The sequence below is a fragment of the Papaver somniferum genome, chromosome 6 (genome assembly GCF_003573695.1).
Source record: "Papaver somniferum cultivar HN1 chromosome 6, ASM357369v1, whole genome shotgun sequence".
In the NCBI taxonomy this organism is placed as follows: Eukaryota; Viridiplantae; Streptophyta; class Magnoliopsida; order Ranunculales; family Papaveraceae; genus Papaver; species Papaver somniferum.
The window spans coordinates 108,863,708-108,870,279 of record NC_039363.1 but is presented as its reverse complement, the minus strand read 5'-3'; the positions used below and the strand labels follow the sequence as shown (position 1 = coordinate 108,870,279).

The 6,572-nt window shown below is 34.3% G+C and overlaps 1 long non-coding RNA gene across 2 annotated transcripts; it reads left to right on the top strand.

Moving 5' to 3' along the window:
* The first annotated feature begins 3,351 nt into the window (after nt 1–3,351).
* Nucleotides 3,352–5,961, top strand: LOC113288806. 2 transcript variants are annotated; one of them, XR_003330717.1, is made up of 7 exons: nt 3,352–3,724; nt 3,911–4,007; nt 4,120–4,252; nt 4,644–4,904; nt 5,107–5,160; nt 5,355–5,455; nt 5,553–5,961. It is a non-coding gene; the product is annotated as an uncharacterized LOC113288806 (long non-coding RNA). The 2 variants fall into 2 exon arrangements; XR_003330716.1 differs by lacking the exon at nt 3,911–4,007.
* Nucleotides 5,962–6,572: the final 611 nt, after the last annotated feature.

Here is a 6,572-nt window from a genome sequence, read left to right as displayed (position 1 = left end):
AGAAAATTGCAGTACATAGATACATGTGAAGAAAATAAGAATTGAAAGCCTAGTACATATTAATATGTACTAAGACATATTGATATGTATTAAGTAAAAACCTATAAAATAGCGATATATATTTAGCTAAAACCTACTAGTTATCAGAGTACATATACATATGTACTGTGAAAAAAATATACTGAATTGTCAAAACATAATATGTACTCTATATATGGAGATGTACTTCCAAAACCTTGCAAAGATAGTGCCTTTATCTCCATGCTTTCCCCTTCTTATGCATATTTGTTAGTCATTTCCCTGCAGTCCATCAAACGCATAGTTCATTTCCATTCCGATACATCAAAATATGTACTCAATTGAAAAAACAAAAACATCATATTAGATTTATAAACTTAGAGATCTTAGACAAAAATGGATATTATTGTAGATGCACAAAAAACATATTACTTTCATTATATATCACATATGTACTGTTGGATAATGAAAAAATGAAAATTCGCTCAGTACTTTATTATGTCTCTCAACTATTCCTAGTGAAAAAATATTTTGACTAAAATTAGTCTAGCAAGCTTGCACCACTGAGCGCATCCATTTCTGTAATAGATTTGACAGGAAGCTCTTGTAAACATAGTACTAATACGTTAAATATAAACAAAGGGTTCAAATAACTGACTTACGGTGGATAGTACTCACGTAATTGGAATGAATGTACACAAAATTCATTTTAACTTGGTACATATGCTTGAGTGCGCTACTGCATTACCATAAAATTTATGATTTAGCCATCGTTGTTCAAGAATTACGAAGGATAAAACTCAACCAAACTGATTTTCCTTAATACTAAAAGCTGCAAACATGAGACAGAGATGAATATTCCGTCATACTAAAAGCTGCAAATATGATTTTCCTTCATATTATACCAGTAGTTGAGTAACCAATAGGATCTTGATCCATTCAGTTAAATAAATTTCTTGTTTACGAGGGGGCGCTGCCCCCTCGACCCCCGTTAAGAAGTCTTAATTATATATTTACTCTTGGATACGCACCACAAATCGAGTTATGTATGATTCAGCAGTACATATTGATATGTACTGAAGGATAAAGTGTATGATCGATCCCACTGTACATACCGATATGTACTAAAACGAAACTCAGCCAACTACAATACATATTTATATGTATCAAGTGAAAACCCACTAAAAACGTAACTCAACCAACTACATTACATATTGATATGTACCAAGTGAAACCAAGTACATACCGATATGTATTGAGTGAAACCCCAGTAGATTGATCAATGTATTATTTGATCCTAATGACCTGATAATTCCCAAAAGTATGCTTCAATACTACTAGTTTGGGGTTACATATTTAATGACAAAATTTGTAGTGACAAAATACGAATATGTATTAACGAAAATGCTATGAAACTCAATTTCAGGTAAACATAACCCTAATGATATGATTGCCTATGATACAAAATGAGATGCTCTTAAAACGAAAAAATCTACCCTACAGTACAAAATGTCAAGATCAATTTGTACCTCTTGCGAGTCTCGGGTTTCCTTTGCAGCAGTACATATTGATTTGTACATAGTGAAACCCTAGAACATATTCACATGTACAAAGTGAAAACCTAGTACATATTGATATGCAGCGATTAAAAACTTAGTAAATATCCCCCGTATTGTTGGATAATCACATATTCACATGTACAGAGTGAAAACCTAGTACATGTTGATATGTAGCGATTAGATACTTACAGGCAAAAAAATTTTCATGTTGATATGTAGCGATTAGATACTTACAGGCAAAAAAAGTTTCATATTTTTAGCATCTTAAATCCAAAGCTACAAGGGTTTAGCCAACTGAAGAGATGCTGAAACTAAGATTAAAATCATCTGAGTTCCATATCTTCACTAACCCATTCGATTCGTCTTCCAAAGAAGCCTCAGTTCTGAAAACCGGCAAATCAACGCATTGATATGTACTGTGGAAAAACCTAATAGGCATTGATATGTACTGCATAAAAAGCTAGCAGACATTAATATGTACTAAGTGAAAACCTAGTACGTATCGATATGTACTGCATAAAAACACAAAAAATAGGTGTTAAAGCGCGAGGCGACTTTTTAAAACCATGGATTGCACCACTAATCTAACATGCTGATTAAAGGTAATTCGAGTTAACTAGTGATTTTCCAAACAAACTAATAACAAATTCACCATATGAGACTTATAATGAGTAACATACACACGAATGTCTAAGGTATAAGTCATATTCAACCCTTTAGCCTTAAAAGCAACACACAATTAAAATTTTGAGCCTGGTAATATCTAAGGTATACAATACCACTGCAAGAAACATCAAACGAACAGGAAAAGGCTATTGAATGCATTAAAATCTCAAAAAGGAATCCACTTGTATTCTAATACGATGATACTTCCAATTTACTTCGGTATTCCACTCAATCCTCGCAAGAGGCAGAGCAAACTAGTCTAGTGATGGTATAAAAATCAAATATTGAGCCTGGTCATGTAAACTGATCCAAATTATAATACATAACACAAACCAAAAAACTTAAAAAAGCAAAACTATTGAAGATAGTAAAAGCAGGTCACCTGAAAGATATCAGCAAAACTCTTTTGCTTACCGGCAAGTCCTTCTAACCTAGAGAACCCAATGAGTCCATTACAATCACTCTCATGGAAGAACCTTTTATCGATTTCAGTATCAAATTCATTCAAAACAAGTAGATCCAATTCAATTAAAACAAGGTATGAATCTATGAATCACAAAAAGATAGAAAAAAACAGATCCAATTCGATTAAAACTCATAAATAAAATAGAAATTAAGAACAAAAAAAATCAGATTTGATGAGATAAAACCTAACTTACCATAATAACGATTTGAAAAACCTAACGAAAATCGCCATCAACACAGAATAGATCGAGAAATCGTCATCATCAGAGAAGAGATCGAGAACTCTGTTTGTATAGAACTGAAGTATATCATCTCTATCGGTATTATACACAAAGGGTGATTTTCGGCATTTAAGAAAAGGCAGCATAACGTCTCGCACGTTTTATGGACGACCGAGTAAAGAATCTGGTCCAAAAACATGTTTTTGGACCACCGATTAAATTTATTTTAGTACTAGATCACACACTAAGCGGTTCTTCTAATACTGGATTAACCAGTAATTCCTAAAATATTTATTATAGTGTTATGGTAACCCATGAAAAACCCATCCCCTACGAGAATTTTCCATACCCGTCCCCGCCCCATTTTTATGGAAAACGGGTAGGGGATGAGTTTTGGTTTTTTGAACGGGTAGGGGATGGGATTCAAGGTCCCCGCCCCATTGCCATCCCTACTTCCTCCTCAACTTTCCCCACTCGGTTTTTATGATTTTCTTTTTCTTAGATTCAGCCGTTAACCTCAATCAATTTCATCACAAAAACACTTCAAATTTCTTAGGAACCCTAATTTGTAGATAAACTGGAATTGAACCCAAATCTAAATCACAGAGAGAGAACGAGAGTGGAATTTTTTTTTCTCTTTTCAACAGTAAGGTCTCTCTGTACATCTTCTACTTTGAACAGAGAGATACACCGATTTAGTTTGAAATGGGGAAAGTGGTGGTGGGTTGATGCATGTCAAAGACGATCGTAGAGAAGATTAAATCATCAAAAGAAGAAGAGAATCATCATAAACAGGTGAATAAACCTAGAGTGCAGGTCAGATAGAGACGCGAATCAGTAAAAATTCTTGTGATTTTAATGAACTACTGATTCAATTTTAGCAATTTTAATGAAGATTATTAAAAAAAAAGGTTGTGTGAAATTTTTTGTTCCTGTATGAGTTTGTACTTCTTTTTAATGATTCGAATTTTTGGTTTTCAGTATTTTGGGTTTAGCATAGCATTTATAAGAAGAAAAAACCACTGAATCCCCACAAACAATGAATCCCAACTACACATTAGAGTATCCGAATTTCCGAGTATGTTTGGATCACATTTATCTATGAATAAATTGTGGCTTGAATACTGCAAACTATTCTCTGAACGTTTAACAATGAATTTTGTTTTTTGGGATATTTTATGTCACTATAGTTAAAATCTTCTTTGGGGCGGGTTGAAGGACTTGTGAAAGCTATAGGAGGAACAATGGGATAATTGGGTCTAGCATTCATAAGAGTGATTGATGATGCGAAGATGATTGCTGTCAGAATATGAAAGAATCAAGGTAATATGAATTGTTAACTTCCTACTGATACTGTGTTGTAGGCTCAGTAACTAGGTGTATTTGTTATCTTTGGTTTGGATGCAAAATCGGAAATCATTAGCTAATTCCCTGAACACTTCATTTGTATAAGCTGTTTACTATCACTGACAGCGACGATATTCATATGGATTTTCCAATTATTAATGGTGTTAAGGTAAGCTTGAGACTTTTGGGATTTGTATAAATGTTCTTGGGATTAAGAGTCATGCTGGTGCTTGTTGATAAAAGGGTTAGGTTTTTATTTGCAATTATACTGAATAGATGTTTCTTCCTTTGCATTTACAAAAGAGATTTTCAGTAGAAGTGTTTCGCTGTGCTGACTGCTTATCATTGTATGGTTTCTCTTTTGCAGTTATTGCAGACCGTTGCAGCGAAGGAAAGCTATTGCTGACGAGGTCGGATGTAGCTTCAAGGCTGTCGGATGATGCACAAGGAACAAACATCTATTCCGGTTGGACAACTTGCGAAAGGAGGTAGAAATTTATGAAAAATGTTTAAAGAAATAGAATCAATTGATTACGAATCACTAGGTAGGTTTTAAACCTCCTGTGGTTGAAGGGATACAGAGATTCTAGAGAAGAAATAAGAAAAGATTCATGATTTCGAGCTACAGGTGAGCAATGTATATAACCGGGTGATGAGTACTGGTAATATTAAATGTGGATTTTGTTTTTCGGGCTTATTTATATGTTAAATCTTTTCTTTGCGGGTAGTAATTATTGTGGATTTATATAACCAGGTAATGAGCAACGTGCTGGTAGTAATATTAAATGTGGATTTTGTTTTTCGAGTTAAGATATTCTTTGCTGGTGCAGGCTGAAGGATTTATGAAAGCTCAGCAAGATATGGAATAGTATGAAAGAATTAAGGTAATATCAGTTGTTGACATCCTACTAGTACTGGGCAAGAGGCACATGAGCTAGGTGTATTTGTTATCCTCGGTTTAGATATTGAAATCTCACAGTTACAAGAAAAAGTGCTATGAACATTTCATCTGTGTAGGTTATTCACTGTTGCTAACAGTGATAAGCACACTAACTACTAATTCCTTAATTGTTTACAGGGACAGCCCCACCAACCTCTCTATTCCAAGAAGTGCAATATTGAAAAGTCTATTTTATAAGCCTACTTTTCTCTTCTTGGTGCTAGTGTGTCGTATTCAAGGTAATGAACCTTAAGCTTTCTGGCTTGGATTACTCAACTTGTTTTGATCCCTGTTGGTTGTATGTCTTGATAACACTGTTATTTTACGCATGTTTAGATATATCCACCGGATTCTCTTCGAAGGGGTACCTTACCATTTGATGTTAATTAGATGCATGCCATGTTTCCTGACATATGTATGCTAATATATGAAGTGACTTACATAAGTGGATCTTAAGTTTTTGAAAGGCCGGCATCCTTTACTGGAAGATGTAGATGTTACGATCAATCCATCAGAAGGTTTATCTCTTATTGAAGGTATATCATATGATGAACAAAGGAGCTAGGGCACCTGGAAGTTAAATATGTTCTGATTTTTTTTTCCTTCTTCTTTGTTGTTTGGAACATGAAACAACTTCAGTTGTTGAATTTGAGTTGTTTGGTTTCTCAGGTTGTAATTTTTCTTTTGAAGCATTGCTTGTAATTGAATTTAAGTTAATTTTTATAAAATGTTTTGAATTTGTTAATAAAAATCCGTATGTTGGCTTTCTTGTCTCAAGAATTGATATTCTGAAAATGGTAAAGGAAAAAAAAAAAAACTATATCGGTATCATACCCTGCAAAATCTGATTAGGGTGAAGCTGACTCGTTTGAATTATGTTTGGCTGAATCCAGCTGGATCTTAAAACCTATATTTCAACAAGCAGAGCCAGTAGTTATTTTAGGACAAGTAAAATCCGATGTAAATTTTCAACGCAAAGAGTCTGTCCTTTAAGAAATAGTACACCAAAAATATGACAGACTTTAAGACGGGCAGTATGTCCTATAAGACCATTTTCGACAGATTCTGCCCGTCCTAAATTCCACGTTTTGGACTAGTGATTGAACACAAAACTGTATTAATCTGCTACAGACTCTAGCCTACTACAAATTAATTTCGGACTGGAATGTAGTTGAAACTGAATTAAACCCTCACAGCAATTCAGTTACAGTCGCGCTCCTTATGCCTATTGAATCCCAGCAGGACTCCGCACAATTGATTCCCTTAGTTAACGTCCTTTACATCCTAAGAGTTGCTTCAACTTAATTGAAGACTTTAAACCAATTTGCCTCCCACGGATAATCCTATGTGTGATTT